The sequence below is a fragment of the Triticum urartu genome, chromosome 3 (genome assembly GCF_003073215.2).
Source record: "Triticum urartu cultivar G1812 chromosome 3, Tu2.1, whole genome shotgun sequence".
Lineage (NCBI taxonomy): Eukaryota > Viridiplantae > Streptophyta > Magnoliopsida > Poales > Poaceae > Triticum > Triticum urartu.
This window is the reverse complement of record NC_053024.1, coordinates 517,413,522-517,432,287: the sequence shown is the minus strand read 5'-3', so window position 1 is coordinate 517,432,287 and position 18,766 is coordinate 517,413,522.

Below are 18,766 nucleotides of genomic sequence, written 5' to 3'. Positions count from 1 at the left end.
TGTGAGCCTCGTTCATGATCACCTTAGGAAGTTCACCTTTGGGCACAACAATTCGATCCTCGAAGAAGAGAGTATCCTTGTCATCAAGTCGGTAGCACTTGTACTTGGAATGACTCTTTGCAATACCAATCTTCACCTTTTTCACCATAGCATCAAGAAGCTGGTCTTGGCGAATCTGGTCTTCCAAGGTAGGAGAAACTTGAAGGTTGGCGAGGAAACCTTGAGGAACAACTTGCAGATTAAGCTTGCGGAAAGCTTCACAGAGCTCGGGTTGATAAGGCTTGAGAATCAGACTGTTGCAATATGCTTTCTTGCTCAAAGCGTCAGCAATCACATTGGCCTTGCCTGGAGTATACTCAATACTCGGATTGTACTCTTGAATCATTTCGACCCATCGAGTCTGCCTGAGGTTGAGATTAGGCTGAGTGAAGATGTACTTGAGACTCTTGTGATCAGTGAAAATGTCCACTTTCCTTCCCAAGAGAAGATGTCTCCAAGTCAACAAAGCGTGCACAACTGCCGCCAACTCGAGATCATGAATGGGGTAGTTCTTCTCATTAGGCTTCAACTGGCGAGAAGTATAAGCAACAACTTTCTTCTCTTGCATCAGTACAACATCGAGACCTTGGAGAGAGGCATCACAAAAGACCTCGTACGGCTTGGTTTCATCAGGCGGAGTCAGAACTGGAGCAGTGATCAACTTCTCTTTCAAAGTGTTGAAAGCAATATCACACTCCGGAGACCAAACATACTTGACGTGCTTCTGAAGAAGATTTGAAAGAGGCTTGGCGATCTTAGAAAAGTTTTCAACGAATCTTCTGAATAGCTTGCGAGACCGAGGAAACTGCGGAGTTGCTTCACATTCTGAGGAGGTTCCCAATTCACAATTGCAGACACCTTCTCAGGATTCACGGAAATGCCCTTGGCAGAGATGATATGACCAAGATAAAGAACCTCACCGAGCCAAAATTCACACTTGGAGAACTTGGCGTAGAACTGATGTTCCCTGAGCTTGTCAAGAACCAAACGCAAGTGCTTGGCATGATCTTCCTTGTTCTTCGAGAAAACCAGAATGTCGTCGAGATAGACCAAAACAAAGTCATTGGTGTAGGGGCTGAAGATGAAGTTCATCATGCGAGAGAACGTCGGAGGAGCATTGGCGAGACCAAAAGACATGACGGTGTATTCATATGAACCAAAGCTTGTTCTGAACGCCGTCTTGGGAATATCTTGCTCACGAATACGAATCTGGTGATAACCCATACGGAGATCAAGCTTGGAGAATACTTGGGCACCCTTGAGTTGTTCGAACAGCTCATTGATGTTGGGAAGTGGGTATTTGTTCTTGATGGTCTTCTTGTTCACTGGACGGTAGTCAACACAAAGTCGACTCGATCCATCCTTCTTCTTCACAAAAAGAACACCACAACCCCACGGAGAAGTACTAGGCCGGATGAGACCCAATCTTTCTTGCTCATCGAGTTGTTTCTTCAGCTCCTTCAACTCTTCGGGGCCGAGCTTGTAGGGACGTTTGCACACAGGTTCCGTACCGGGCTCAAGTTCAATAACAAATTCAACCGGCCGGTTTGGAGGCATCCCTAGGAGTTCTTCTGGAAAAACGTCTTGATACTCACAAACAACCGGAATCTGCGAAATAGCATCCAATTCACCCTTCTCATTGAGAGAAAACAACCGGATGGTATTATCCCGGGCGGCAAAGACAATTACTTCCTCAGACGAATGAGTCAATTGAATCTGCTTGGCTGCACAATCAAGCTGAGCTTTATGCTTAGAGAGCCAGTCCATCCCGAGAATAAGATCGATATCGGAGTTACCAAGAACCATAGGCGAGGCCAGAAACTTGAAATCACCCATCAAGATAGAAATATCCGGAACCTCCATACTAGAACTCAGTCGCTTGGCCGGAGAGACGACTTGCATGGCTCTAGGTAAAGCCTTAGTGCTAAAATTGTTCTCCGGTGCAAATGGGAATGACATGAAGGAATGCGATGCACCAGAGTCAAAAAGAACTTTAGCAGGGATATCATTAACAGGAAGGTTACCCATGATGACATCTGAAGAATCCTCTGCCTGAGCTGCATTCACCATATTGACCTTGGCATGCTTGGGATTGTGCTTGACCACAGCTGTACTTGCCGATCTGACAGGAGGAGGAGGAGGAAGACGCCTCTGGTTGGTACACTTGTTGGCATAGTGACCCTTCTGTTGGCACTTGTTGCACGTGACCTCTGAAAGCGGACGGTGATACGGAGCACTCGATCTTGGAGCTTGAGACGAAGTCTTGTTCTGGAAGCCTGGGTTGGGTGGGTGGGAGAAACCACTGCCACCTTTGCTCTTCTGCTGATACGGCTGACGGAACGGAGGAGGAGGAAGCCAATACTTCTGCTGCTTGACCACTTGAGTAGAGGAAGATGGAGTAACATCTCTGGCACGCTTCCTGGAAGCATCACACCTCAACTGAGCAGCCTCTTGCTTCAGTGCCATGTTGTAGAACTCATCGTATCTCAACGGCTCAAAGAGGACAAGAGCGAGCTGAATTTCCTCACGAAGACCACCCCTGAACTGATAGATCATGCTCTTCTCATCAGGAACATCCTGCTTGGCAAAACGGGCGAGCTTCTGGAACAACTTGTTGTAGTCATAGACAGACAAAGAGCCTTGCTTCAGATTGCGGAATTCCTGATGCTTACTTTCAACCACACTTTGAGGAATGTGATGAGCGCGGAAATCTTGACGGAAATCATCCCAAGTGATCAAACGTCCACCTCTGGAATCCTTGTACTGCTGGAACCACTCTGCAGCCTGATCTTTGAGCTGGAAAGAAGCGAACTTGACGAAATCTTCAGGCCTGACGTTGCTGCATTCAAAATGCTTGCCCAGATCCACTAACCAATCGTCAGCATCGGTAGCCTCAACACAATTGCTGAACGTCTTTGGACCATTTGCGAGGAACTGGTTCAGAGTAAGCAAAGTGGTACTTGATTGCTGCCTTGATTCCCTGACTGCTTGATTGCGCTCTTGAGGATTTGCATGATCAACTGTGTGTTTGCATTAGTAGCGGCCATCACAGCTTGCCATGCTTCCGGAGGAGGCGGAGGTGGAGGCGGATCAGGATTCGGAGTCGTGCACGTTGGAGGAGCCATCCTGAAGAGGTTGACCACCATTAGCACACAAGTAGACAAATATTGAAGCTGAATCCAACGGAATGAAAATTGCAACATAAAGTCTTCACATCCGAACAAAATGAACGAATGCATTTCTCTTGAAGTGGTCACATATTCCTAAATTGCGAAGCCACGAAGAATCAGGTAGAAGGGGTACAACAACGAGGGATGGAATCAACATATGACGTCGAAGCAACTCGAATGCCACAACTGAAAATAAAACCAAGGGTTGGCTTGCGGAATAAGCCGGAACAAATACATGATAGAAATTTCGTCCGAAGTTTTCGTGGTGGGACCTACACGGGCTCGATCGTACAGCACCATCATGTACAAGGCAGTGCACATGACATACGAAGCGTCCCCGAGTCAGCATAGCCAAGGACTCTTTAAGACACAACGAGACCACTGTAAGATCGACCGTGAATAGGCGAACCACTAGACGTCGAACCCCAATTTCATATCATTACATCTGTCGGAAAGATATCCTAAGGCTACTTGAATTCCCACCTATGAAATTCCTGAACCTTTCCGGTTATGCAATCAGGTGTTGGGGATACAGGGGAAGCATAATATCTCACCCAAACTAGCAAATCCTACATCCAGCTGTATCCATCCTTCAACACATAACCAAGAAACCTTCGGAAACCATCTATCTCAACCTTCGAAAAGCATCCATTATACAAGTTATGGCGATACTCCCGAACTCCCGCCCCAGTACTGGGTGGCGTCGAGGTTATCTCACCAACGAACTACATAAAGGAGATTTCGATGTCGCGCACATATCTCAAGTATACCAGAATTGCAACGATAAAATTGTGACGACAACACCTCGGAGCTCAACTCCCCGGGACACTGCCACAACCCCTAAAGACAGGAGGCACCAAGAACAATGTTCTCATCACAAAACCATCGGAACAAAACCAAGATACTCGCGTGATCCTAAAAAAAAATTTAGTGAAATTTGAGAAGAGAAGAGTCAAAACTCTACGTCAGGATGCCTTACCAGAGCGATGAGGAGACTGGGAAGTAAAAAGAATTCCTAAGCTCTCCGATATATAATTCCTAAGGACCCAAAACATTTTTCTAGACACAACTCGGCTTCTAAAAACGATCAAGCAATGGGGCTCCTAAGGTCGGGGAAGGCTCTGATACCAACTTATAACGCCCTCGATGCGGCTATATCTCCCACGTGTCGAGGCACGACTTAGAGGCATAACCGCATTGAAAGCAATGTCGCAAGTCAGGAAATCATCACACATCCCATGTACATAAATAAGATAAAGGGGAGGTACATAGTTGGCTTACACTCGCCACGTCACATCAAAGTACATAAATAACATCCATCATACAAATCACTCATGGCCCGACTACGGTGCCAAAATAGAAAAGACCCCCAACATGCGACAAGGCCCTGAATCGATAACCCCAACTAGGCACCACTACTGATCATCCGGAAAAGACACGTAGTATCGCTGAGAGTCCTCGTCGAACTCCCACTTGAGCTCGTAATCGTCAACTGGAGCATAAACACCTGGACCTGCATCTGGAGTTTTAGTATCTGCGAGCCACAGGGACTCAGCAATCTCACACCCACGCGATCAAGACTATTTAAGCTTATAGGACAGGTACGGCAATATAAGTGGAGCTGCAGCAAGCGACTAGCATATATGGTGGCTAACTTACACGCAAATGAGAGCGAGAAGAGAGGGCGAAGCACGAGCGAGAAGCTAGAGGAACATCCTGCGCAAGCATAACTCCAACACCGTGTCCACTTCACGGACTCCGCCGAGAAGGGGCCATCACGGTAACACACACGGTTGATTCATTTTAATTAAGTTTAGTTAAAGTTATCTACAACCGGACATTAACAAATTCCCATCTGCCCATAACCGCGGGCACGGCTTTCGAAAGATCAATCCCTGCAGGGGAGTCCCAACTTAGCCCATAACAAGCTCTCACGGTCAACGAAGGAATAGACCTCCACCCAAGACACACCGATCAGACTCGGTATCTTGGTACAACAAGATGATTCGACAGGTTAAAACAAGTCCAGCAACACCGCCCGAATGTGCCGACAAATCCTGATAGGAGCTGCACATATCTCTTTCTCAGGGCACACTCAGATGAGACTAGCTACGAGTAAAACCAACCCTCAAGTTTCCCCGAGGTGGCCCCGCAGGCAGCTCAGTTCGGACCAACACTCAGAGGAGCACTGGCCCGTGGGGGGCTAAAATAAAGATGACCCTCGGGCTCCGGAAACCCAAGGGAAAAGAGGCTAGGCGGCAAATGGTAAAACCAATGTTGGGCATTGCTGGAAAAGCTTTAATCAAGACGAACTATCAAGGGGTTCCCATTATAGCCCAACCGCGTAAGGGACGCAACAATCCGGGAACATAACACCGATATGACGGAAACTAGGGCGGCAAGAGTGGAACAAAACACTAGGCGAGAGGCCGAGCCTTCCACCCTTTACCAAGTATATAGATGCATTAAGATAACATAGCAATATAATGATATCCCAACAAGTAAATAAATGTTCCAACAAGGAACGGCTCCAATCTTCACCTGCAACTAACAACGCTATAAGAAGGGGCTGAGCGAAGCGGTAACATAGCCAATCAACGGTTTGCTGGGACAATGGGAGGTTAGAGGTTCAATCATGCAATTGGGAGGCTGACAAGCAAGTGGTAGGCATCGTAGCAGTGGCAAAGCAAAAGAGCGAGCAAACTAGCATAGCAAAGATAGTAGTGATTTCGAGGGTATGATCATCTTGCCTGCACAGTTGTCAGAGTTGACTGGATCCTCAAAAGCACACTCAACGGGCTCCTCGTTAGCGAACTCGTCTCCCGGCTCTACCCAACAACACAAACAAGCAACAAGGATACAATCAACCACGTGCAAGGGCAACAATAATATGCAAAGACGGTATGCTATGCGGGATGCGATGCGGGATGCAAAATGCAAGACGTTACAGAAAATGCAGGAACTTGGCCTCAACTTGTAAAACCAAGTGTGCCACTGGATAGAGGGGACGAAATCGCTTGAAAACGATATAAAGATCATAGGATTCGGAGCTACGGTTTGGAAATGGCGAGCGTTTTACGAAACGAACCGATCTGCGATTTACAGCAAGTAGGCTCCTAAATGCAACGAAAAGAACATGCTACAGCCACCAAACATGAAAACAAAAGACATGGCAGTGATGTACACAAGATGGTTAACAAAACACTAGCACTGAGCGATAGGCAAATTCATCCATTAAGAGGTTCAAACAAGCATGGAAAAAATGAATATGCAAAACAGATTCCAGACTTAGTGAAATTAACACTAGCCTGAAATTTCAGATCACGAAGCCCTCTTCGGAGCAGCAAAACAACATGATAGATAACCTGAACATGACAAGTAAGAACATGGCATGGAGCTACTCAACAAGCTTAACAAAAGACCCAAAGTGACCTGGGGCCAAAAGGGTTCACAAAATACTCTACCGAGCTCACGAACATAGCTCGAACACAATCAGTTTTCAGACTTAGTGAAAACTGAGACATGCTGAAATATAACTCACGAAGGCATGTAAACGAGCTCGATGCACTCACTACGGTGCAAGTCATGGCAAGGCAAGCATATATCCAGAAAGAAGACACAATATGCTAGCTACACATGGCAATAACAAAGGCATAGCATGCATGGAACACTAACGGTAGCATCGGCAAAATCGCAAACAAGTTAACGATCTGTCCAGATTAACAACGAAGCAAAAGTTGAGCTCGATTGAGTCAACCTAGAGCACTCCACATATGCAAACAAAGACATGGATGGATAGAGCATAACATAAATATCAAAACTCCCTTACTGATCATCCTCAAAAGAGGCACGGATCACTAGGAAACAAGCTGGACATATAGCATCATGAACTAAAATATCCCAGACTTAGTGAAAATCACTAAGTCCCTGAAATCAGCAATCTCAGGTACCTCTCTTCGCAAGCTTGCACAAGACAACACACACATCCTAAAAATGCATGGGTGGCACCTCTGGAAAGAAGACAAAATGCTTAACAATTCATCCCAAAGGGGCACAGGCATATCATGCACGAATTAAACATGGAAAAAATGACAAAAGTGCATGATGAACTAACGGATCTGCAATTTAACTCACGAAGCCTACTTCTAACAGCATTTTGGGAAACAAGATGACCTCAAATGCAAATGATGCAATGGAATGAAATGATGTACATGTCGAGACGAAGATTTTGATATATCATATGTCCAAAACGGAGCTACGGATGCGGAGATATGAGCAGTCAAAGTAAGCATCATGAGCTAGGGTTTGGGGAAAAAGTCAACCGATGCCCAGATCCAGATCTGGATCGGCACGCTTCCCGAGGCGGCGCCGGAGTTACTGTAGCTCGCCGGAGACGCGGGGGTCGCCGGTCGGGGAGGAGGAAGAAGAAGCCGGGGCGAGGCCGGGCGGCGCCGGAGGAGGAGGCGGCGACCGCGGGCGGTGGGCGTCCGGGGCGGCGCCGGCCGGTGGCGGGCGGCGGCGGCCGGCGTGCGGCGGGCCGGCGAGGCGACGAGCGACGGCGGGGCGGCGGCCGGAGGAGGAGAAGAAGGGCGGCGGCGGCGGGGCTCCTCGGGCCCGGCGAGGTGGAGAGGAGGGCCCGCCTCGGGCCTGCGGGCCGGCGGCGAGGTGGTCCGCCCGCCAAGTGGCGGCGCGCGATACGCGGGGAGGCGGGGCGGACACGTCCGGCGCCGGGCGGACGCGTCCGGCGGCGGATCTGGAATCTCTTTTTTTAGGGTTTTGAACGGGGGAAGAGGAGATCCGAATGGAGGGGGTATATATAGGCATAAGTGGAGCTAGGAGAGTCCAAATGAGGTGCGGTTTTCGCCCACGCGATCGTGATCGAACGCTCTAGGACATGGAGCAGAGTTAGGTGGGTTTTGGGCCAAATTGGAGGGGTGTTAGGCTGCAACACACACGAGGCCTTTTCGGTCCCTCGGTTAACCGTTGGAGTATCAAACGAAGTCCAAATGATACGAAACTTGACAGGCGGTCTACCGGTAGTAAACCAAGGCCGCATGACAAGTCTCGGTCCAATCCGGAAATGTTTAATCCCCACACACGAAAGAAAGGTAGAAATGACCACCAGAGGAGAACGAAGCGCCGGAATGCAAAACGGACAACGGGGAAAAAGCTCGAATGCATGAGATGAACACGTATGCAAATGCAATGCACGAGATGACATGATAAGAGATGCACGAAAAGAAAAACAACACACGGAGACAAAGACCCGAACCCGAGAAATAAATATAACTTAGCGCCGGAGACGGCAAGAGTTGGATACAAATATGGAAAGTAAATCTGGGGCGTTACATATCTCTAGGCCCACTCGGCAATACACATCACTATAAGCCTTGCAAGCATTGTAACTAATGAGTTAGTTGCAGGATGATGTATTACGAAACGAGTAAAGAGGCTTTCCGGTAACGAGATTGAACTAGGTATTGAGATACCGACGATCGAACCTCGGACAAGTAACATACCGATGACAAAGGGGAAAACGTATGTTGTTATGCGGTTTAACCGATAAAGATCTTCATAGAATATGTGGGAGCCAATATGGCATCTAGGTTCCGCTATTGGTTATTGACCGTAGACGTGCCTCGGTCATGTCTACATAGTTCTCGAACCCGTAGGGTCCGCACGCTTAAAGTTCGGTGACGACCGATATTATGAGTTTATGTGTTTTGATGTACCGAAGGTAGTTCAGAGTCTTGGATGTGATCACAGACATGACGAGGAGTCTCGAAATGGTCGAGAGATAAAGATTGAAATATTGGACGGCTATATTCGGACACCAGAAGTGTTCCGGGTGGTTTCTGAGAAAACCGGAGTACCGGAGGGTTACCGGAACCCCCCCGAGAGAAATAATGGGCCTTATGGGCCTTAGTGGAGAGAGATAGGGCTGGCCTAGGGCCGGCCGCGCACCCCTCCCCCTCTGGTCCGAATTGGACTAGGAGAGGGGGGCGGCGCCCCCCTTTCTTTGCCCCTCCTAGTAGGAGTATGAAAGAGGGGAGTCCTACTCCTACTAGGAGCAGGACTCCTCCTGGCGCGCCATAGAGGGTCGGCCGGCCTCCCCCTTGCTTCTTTATATACGGGGGCAGGGGGCACCTCTAGACACACAAGTTGATCTATTGATCTCTCCCAGCCGTATGCGGTGCCCCCTCCACCATATTCCACCTCGATCATATCGTAGCGGTGCTTAGGCGAAGCCCTGCGTCGGTAGCATCATCATCACCGTCACCATGCCGTAGTGCTGACGAAACTCTCCGGCGAAGCTCTGCTGGATCGGAGGTCGCGGGACGTCATCGAGTTGAACGTGTGCTGAACTCGGAGGTGCCGTGCATTCGGTACTTGGATCGGTCGGATCGTGAAGACGTATGACTACATCAACAGCGTTGTGCTAATGCTTCTGTATTCAGTCTATGAGGGTACGTGGACACACTCTCCCCTCTCGTTGCTATGCATCACCATGATCCTGTGTGTGCGTAGGAAAATTTTGAAATTACTACGTTCCCCAACAGTGATATCAGAGCCAGGTTTATGCGTAGATGTTATATGCACGGGTAGAACACAAGTGAGTTGTGGTCGATACAAGTCATACTGCTTACTAGCATGTCACACTTTGGTTCGGCGGTATTGTTGGATGAAGCGGCCCGGACCGACTTTACGCGTACGCTTACACGAGACTGGTTCTATCGACGTGCTTTGCAAACAGGTGGCTGGCGGGTGTCAGTTTCTCCAACTTTAGTTGAATCGAGTGTGGCTACACCCGGTCCTTGAGAAGGTTAAAACAACACTAACTTGACAAACTATCATTGTGGTTTTGATGAGTAGGTAAGAACGATTCTTGCTCAGCCCGTAGCAGCCAAGTAAAACTTGCAACAACAAAGTAGAGGACGTCTAACTTGTTTTTGCAGGGCATGTTGTGATGTGATATGGTCAAGACATGATGCTATATTTATTGTATGAGATGATCATGTTTTGTAACCGAGTTATCGACAACTGGCAGGAGCCATATGGTTGTCGCTTTATTGTATGCAATGCAATCGCCCTGTAATTGCTTTACTTTATCACTAAGCGGTAGCGATAGTCGTAGAAGCAATAGTTGGTGAGACGACAATGATGCTACAATGGAGATCAAGGTGTCGCGTCGGTGACGATGATGATCATGACAGTGCTTCGGAGATGGAGATCACAAGCACAAGATGATGATGGCCATATCATATCACTTATATTGATTGCATGTGATGTTTATCTTTTATGCATCTTATCTTGCTTTGATTAGCATTGTAAGATGATCTCTCACTAAATTTCAAGGTAAAAGTGTTCTCCCTAAGTATGCACAGTTGCCAAAGTTCGGCGTGCCGAGACACCACGTGATGATCGGGTGTGATAAGCTCAACGTTCATCTACAACGGGTGCAAGCCAGTTTTTGCACACGCAGAATACTCGGGTTAAACTTGACGAGCCTAGCATATGCAGATAAGGCCTCGGAACACTGAGACCAAAAGGTCGAGCGTGAATCATATAGTAGATGTGATCAACATAGTGATGTTAACCATTGAAAACTACTCCATTTCACGTGATGATCGGTTATGGTTTAGTTAATTTGGATCACGTGATCACTTAGATGATTAGAGGGATGTCTATCTAAGTGGGAGTTCTTAAGTAATATGATTAATTGAACTTAAATTTATCATGAACTTAGTACCTGATAGTATTTTGCTTGTCTATGTTGTCGAGGATAGATGGCCCGTGTTGTTGTTCCGTTGAATTTTAATGCGTTCCTTGAGAAAGCAAAGTTGAAAGATGATGGTAGCAATTACACGGACTGGGTCTGTAACTTGAGGATTATCCTCATTGCTGCACAGAAGAATTACGTCCTCGAAGCACTGCTAGGTGCCAAACCTGCTGCAGGAGCAACACCAGATGTTATGAACGTCTGGCAGAGCAAAGCTGATGACTACTTGATAGTTCAGTGTGCCATGCTTTACGGCTTAGAACCGGGACTTCAATGACTTTTTGAAACTTCATGGAGCATATGAGATGTTCCGGGATTTGAAGTTAATATTTCAAGCAAATGCCCGGATTGAGAGATATGAAGTCTCAAATAAGTTCTACAGCTGCAAGATGGAGGAGAATAGTTCTGTCAGTGAGCATATACTCAGAATGTCTGGGTATAACAATCACTTAATTCAACTGGGAGTTAATCTTCCGGATGATAGTGTTATTGAAAGAATTCTTCAATCACTGCCACCAAGCTACAAGAGCTTCGTGATGAACTATAACATGCAAGGGATGGATAAGACGATTCCCGAGCTCTTCGCAATGCGAAAAGCTGCGGAGGTAGAAATCAAGAAGGAGCATCAAGTGTTGATGGTCAACAAGACCACCAGTTTCAAGAAAAAGGGCAAAGGGAAGAAGAAGGGGAACTTCAAGACGAACGGCAAACAAGTTGATGTTTAGGAGAAGAAACCCAAGTCTGGTCCTAAGCTTGAGACTAAGTGCTTCTACTTCAAGCAAACTGGTCACTGGAAGCGGAACTGCCCCAAGTATTTGGCAGATAAGAAGGATGGCAAGGTGTACAAAGGTATATGTGATATACATGTTATTAATGTGTACCTTACTAATGCTCGTAGTAGCACTTGGGTATTTGATACTGGTTCTGTTGCTAATATTTGCAACTCGAAACAGGGGCTACAGATTAAGCGAAGATTGGCTAAGGACGAGGTGACGATGCGCGTGGGAAATGGTTCCAAAGTCGATGTGATCGCGGTCGGCACGCTACCTCTACATCTACCTTCGGGATTAATTTTAGACCTAAATAATTGTTATTTGGTGCCAGCGTTGAGCATGAACATTGTATCTGGATCTTGTTTGATGCGAGACGGTTATTCATTTAAATCAGAGAATAATGGTTGTTCTATTTATATGAGTAACATCTTTTTTGGTCATGCACCCTTGAGGAGTGGTCTATTTAAATTAAATCTCGATAGTAGTGATACACATATTCGTAATATTGAAGACAAAAGATGCAGAGTTGATAATGATAGTGCAACTTATTTGTGGCACTGCCGTTTAGGTCATATTGGTGTAAAGCGCATGAAGAAACTCCATTCTGATGGACTTTTGGAATCACTTGATTATGAATCACTTGGTACTTGCGAACCATGCCTCATGGGCAAGATGACTAAAACGCCGTTCTCCGAAACTATGGAGCGAGCAGCAGATTTGTTGGAAATCATACATACTGATGTATGTGGTCCAATGAATGTTGAGGCTCATGACATGTATCGTTATTTTCTCACCTTCACAGATAATTTGAGTAGATATGGGTATATCTAATTAATGAAACATAAGTCTGAAACATTTGAAAAGTTTAAAGAATTTCAGAGTGAAGTAGAAAATCATCGTAACAAGAAAATAGAGTTTCTACGATCTGATCGTGGAGGACAATATTTGAGTTACGAGTTTGGTCTTCATTTGAAACAATGCGGAATAGTTTCTCAACTCACACCACCCGGAACACCACAGCGTAATGGTGTGTCCAAACGAAGTAATCGTACTTTACTAGATATGGTGCGATCTATGATGTCTCTTACTGATTTACCGCTATCATTTTGGGGTTATGCTTTAGAGACGGCTGCATTCACGTTAAATAGGGCACCATCTAAATCCGTTGAGACGACGCCTTATGAACTATGGTTTGGCAAGAAACCAAAGTTATCGTTTCTTAAAGTTTGGGGCTGCGATGCTTATGTGAAAAAGCTTCAACCTGATAAGCTCGAACCCAAATCGGAGAAATGTGTCTTCATAGGATACCCAAAGGAGATTGTTGGGTACACCTTCTATCACAGATCTGAAGGCAAGACTTTTGTTGCTAAATTTGGATCCTTTCTAGAGAAGGAGTTTCTCTCGAAAGAAGTGAGTGGGAGGAAAGTAGAACTTGATGAGGTAACTGTACCTGCTCCCTTATTGTAAAGTAGTTCATCACAGAAACCGGTTCCTGTGACACCTACACCAATTAGTGAGGTAGTTAATGATGATGATCATAAAACTTCAGATCAAGTTACTACCGAACCTCGTAGGTATGGTAATCCTGTTCTGGAGGTCATGTTACTAGACCATGACGAACCTACGAACTATGAGGAAGCGATGATGAGCCCAGATTCTGCAAAATGGCTTGAGGCCATGAAATGTGAGATGGGATCCATGTATGAGAACAAAGTATGGACTTTGGTTGACTTGCCGGATGATCGGCAAGCCATCGAAAATAAATGGATCTTCAAGAAGAAGACAGACGCTGATGGTAATGTTACTGTCTACAAAGCTCGACTTGTAGCGAAAGGTTTTCGACAAGTTCAAGGAGTTGACTACGATGAGACCTTCTCACCCTTAGCGATGCTTAAGTCCGTCCGAATCATGTTAGCAATTGCCGCATTTTATGATTATGAAATTTGGCAAATGGATGTAAAGACTGCATTCCTGAATGGATTTCTGGAAGAAGAGTTGTATATGATGCAACCTGAAGGTTTTATCGATCCAAAGGGTGCTAACAAAGTGTGCAAGCTCCAGCGATCCATTTATGGACTGGTGCAAGCCTCTCGGAGTTGGAATAAACGTTTTGATAGTGTGATCAAAGCATTTGGTTTTATACAGACTTTTGGAGAAGCCTGTATTTACATAAAAGTGAGTGGGAGCTCTATAGGATTTCTAATATTATATGTGGATGACATATTGTTGATTGGAAATGATGTAGAATTTCTGAATAGCATAAAAGGATACTTGAATAAGAGTTTTTCAATGAAAGACCTCGGTGAAGCTGCTTACATATTGGGCATCAAGATCTATAGAGATAGATCAAGACGCTTAATTGGACTTTCACAAAGCACATACCTTGACAAAGTTTTGAAGAAGTTCAAAATGGATCAGGCAAAGAAAGGGTTCTTGCCTGTGTTACAAGGTGTGAAGTTGAGTAAGACTCAATGCCCGACCACTGCAGAAGATAGAGAGAAAATGAAAGATGGTCCGCCATAGGCTCTATCATGTATGAAATGTTGTGTACCAGACCTGATGTGTTCCTTGCTATTAGTTTAGCAGGGAGGTACCAAAGTAATCCAGGAGTGGGTCACTGGACAGCGGTCAAGAACATCCTGAAATACCTGAAAAGGACTTAGGATATGTTTCTCGTTTATGGAGGTGACAAAGAGCTCATCGTAAATGGTTACGTTGATGCAAGCTTTGACACAAATCCGGACGATTCTAAATCGCAAACCGGATACATGTTTATATTGAACGGTGGAGCTGTCAGTTGGAGCAGTTCTAAACAAAGCATCATTGCCAGTGTCAAAACAGGCGGATCTCGGGTAGGGGGTCCCGAACAGTGCATCTAAGGCGGATGGTAATAGGAGGCGGGGGACACAATGTTTAACCAGGTTCGGGCCCTCTCGATGGAGGTAATACCCTACTTCCTGCTTGATTGATCTTGATGATATGAGTATTATAATAGTTGATCTACCACGAGATCGTAGAGGCTAAACCCTAGAAGCTAGCCTATGATTATGATTGTTGTTGTCCTACAGACTAAACCCTCCGATTTATATAGACACTGGAGGGGCTAGGGTTACACAGAGTCGGTTACAAGGGAGGAGATCTACATATCCGAATTGCCAAGCTTGCCTTCCACGCAAAGGAGAGTCCCACCCGGACACGGGACGAAGTCTTCAATCTTGTATCTTCATAGTCCAACAGTCCGGCCAAAGTATATAGTCCGGCTGTCCGAGGAGCCCCCTAATCCAGGACTCCCTCAGTAGCCCCTGAACCAGGCTTCAATGACGATGAGTTCGGCCGCAGATTGTCTTCGACATTGCAAGGCGGGTTCTTCCTCCGAATACTCCATAGAAGATTTCAAACATAAGGATGGCGTCCGGCTCTGTAAAACAAATTCCACATACCACCGTAGAGAGTATAATATTTCCACAAATCTAATCTGCTGACAATTTTTCATAACTTGAGATCACGCCATGGCCCGGTCATTATTCGAACCGTTTTTCTAAACCAGCTACTGCACATACTGCGAGGTGGTTTTCTTGGCACGTCTTGTCGAAGTAGAGATCGTGTCCCCTTATCACGGGATTCTCATCAATACGGGTGTGGGTAACCCAATCGTGCCCGCTGGTATGTCTCCTCGATTTTAGGCAAGTTCCAAACAGCCACGCGAAGGACGCTTGATATCCACCCTCTTTATAAAGGGGCCAAGGCATGTCCTTTTCTTCTCGCGCTCGATCCTTCCCTTCCCCCACCTCGAATTCCAACACCCAGGGCTCAGGCTAAGCACTTCGGACCTTCAATCATGTACGGATCCAACCTTCAAGGCCGGTGGATGGCCTCCTCTGTTACAGAGGAGGACATCAAGCAGCTGAGAGAAGCCATGTATCTGACCGCCAAAATCTCGCACAGGCTGCCTGCTCAAGGGCAGGTCATCCCCACTCCCGAACCCAACGAGAGTGTCGTATTTGTTTCCCACTTCCTCTGAGGGCTAGGCTTTTGTCTCGATCCCTTTTTTAGAGGGCTTATGTTCTATTATGGGCTCGATTTCCATGATCTGGCACCGGATTCCATCCTTCACATCTCGTCGTTCATCGTCGTGTGTGAGGCCTTCCTCCGCATCACCCCACACTTCGGCTTATGGCTCAAGACTTTCAATGTGAAGCCGAAGATGATCGATGGGCGACACGCATAATGCAGAGGTGCTGTAATAAGCAAAGGCGCCGATGCTCCATGGCCAAAGGGTTCCTTCCCGGAGATGTCCAACCTATGGCAGCGGGAGTGGTTTTACATCACAGCTCCCTGAAGTACTAAGTGGGTAGCTGCCCCCGCCTTCCGTTCGGGCCCCCCGCCACAACTAGCGTCATGGGTCAACAAGGGGCTAGACTGGGGGCCAGTTAATGACGTGCTGACATTGCAAAGTCGCATCCGAGATCTCCTCAAGAGAGATGTCAGTCTTGTCAAGGTAATGCAAGTTATGCTAGTTCGTCTGGTCCTGCCATGCCAACGTCGATCTCTCCGTATGTGGGAGTTCAACCTGGAAGGACCGCGAATTATTCAGCAATTCTTCAGCGTGACGCTCGAAGAGATGTATGGATTGTTCTTCGAATAACGAATAAAGTGTTCGGACACCACCGAGGATGCGGGTCTCAATTGCAATCATCCAGATACCCACGTAAGTAATTCTGCGGCCGAACATGCTGTCTTTTTATTCATCACAACATCATTCTGAAAAATCGCTCTTGGCCAGGACTGGATAAGAAAGGAGAAGATGATCAGGTGTTCGGCCCCCCTTCCCTAAGGCTCACCGGATCCTGTACTAGCCAGGATGCTTGAGCACGCACCTTATCAAGTGCCATCAGGGGAAGATAAAGGGAGGAATAAAGAAGCTGAAAGCAGGCCTCATGCATTACTCATCCAAACCGGGGGAATTAGTGTCTCCGTGAAGGAGGATAACCGGGGAGAAGAATCTAAAATTCCCTCTCCCCAAGGAAGGAAAAGGACCGCCTCTGAAGACTTGGAAATGAGGGTTTCCAAATGAGGGCAGAAACCTTCGCCAGGGGGCCCTGCCCCGGAGGGCATCCTTACCGCACAATGCCCGCAAGGGGATCATCCCTCCACCGAGCTGTAAGTGAACAAGAGTACTTTTGGTAAATATATCATGCTTCATCTCCGAGGACAATAACTGAGACGTGTGTCTTGCAGTTCAGGTCGTAGCCCTTCTCGGCAGAGTTCGTCTTCGGGGGATCTTCTTCCGGAGATGATGGAGAGCGAAATGCCTCCCCCTGTCTCCCCGCCTCATGAGTGGACAACCCTGAGGTGTCGTCACGGAGGATTTCTCCTGACCCGCCAAGGCCGGAAGGTAACCCTTCGGCCACCCGAAGTTCAGAGTATTCGGCTCCTAAGGAGAGCAAAAGAAAGAGTCCGGGACTATCCGGTGCACGACCGGACGAACTGATGGGTCTTCTGGAGCAAGCGGCTATCTCAGAGACGCATCATACTTTAATGGGTACGGTGGTTGAAAGGATTTCATCCACCAAAAGTGGGTTGTATGAAGCTTTTATGAGTCTGCTAAAAGGCTTTGAGGTACGCAAAGTAATATATATATATATATATATATACTAGTACAAATGCCCGTGCGTTGCACCGGGCGAAGAAAGAGACACAATTTGCTTCGTGTGCCATTGTGCATCATTTTTTATATTTAATTTAAATAAACATCGATAATTAGGTTAATTTTGGTAATTTTCTTATTTACAAAACATTGAAATACTATTTGGGATTGTCCCAAACAAACACTTGACATAGATAGTAGGACGCAGTCTTTCCCCTTAGTTACAGATTTTTGTTGCATGGGAGAGGAACCCAACGCTTGTTGAATTGGTGGACACAAAGTGGAAAGAAGCGGTAGGAGAATCAGTGGAATCAGTGCATGCAAAGTTAAACCAACTGGGTCCGGATTTGTCAACGTGGGATAGAGAGCACTTTGGAAATGTTTCAACGTGAAATAAGCCAATTAAAAAAGCATCTACAGGAATGGCGGGCGATCCCAGGCCGCACGGGACCGTCACATGCTGAATTAAGGTTTCTGATCATCTGATTGAGCTCTATTACCGTGAAGAGATGTTGTGGCGACAATGTGCACGCATTGACTGGCTCCGCGACAAAAACACGTACTTCTTTCACTTGTGTGTAAGTAGGAGACGGAGGAAAATCAGATTAAGTCTTTGCAGAAAGATAATGGTCAAATGACGGATCACATGATAGAGATGGAGTCGATGGCCACAACTTTTTATAAAAATATTTATACTTCCGAAGGCGTGCATGATATGAACGAGGTTCTAGATACTGTCCCATGTAAGGTAACGGCGGCAATGAATGAAACACTTAACGCCCCCTACACCCAAGTTGAAGTCAAGAAAGCTTTGTTTCAGATGTTCCCCATCAAGGCCCCGGGCCCAGACGGCTTTCCAGCATACTTTTTTCAGCGCCATTGGGACATATGTGGAGATGATGTTACTAAGGTGGTCCTGAGAATTGTGGATGGGACAGAGTCAGCCAACTGGATTAATGAAACTATCTTGGTTTAATCCCAAAGGTAAAAAACCCGACTCTCCTATCACAGTTTCAACCCATTAGTCTATGTAATGTGTTGTACAAGATTGCATCGAAGGTTATATCCAACCGCCTGAAGGAGATTCCACCAGAGATAATATCTGAGGAGCAATCAGCCTTTGTCCCAGGAAGGCTAATCACTGACTATATCATAACTGCTTATGAGTGTCTGCATTTCATGAAGCGAAACAGGGCAAAGAAAAATCAATCTTGTGCTTTGAAACTTGACATAATGAAAGCATACGATAGGGTGGAATGGGAATACCTCCAAGCTATTATGCTGAAGTTGGGATTCACAGAGAGATGGGTTAACATTGTGATGGGCCTGGTTAGCTCTGTCAAATTTTCAGTATTGT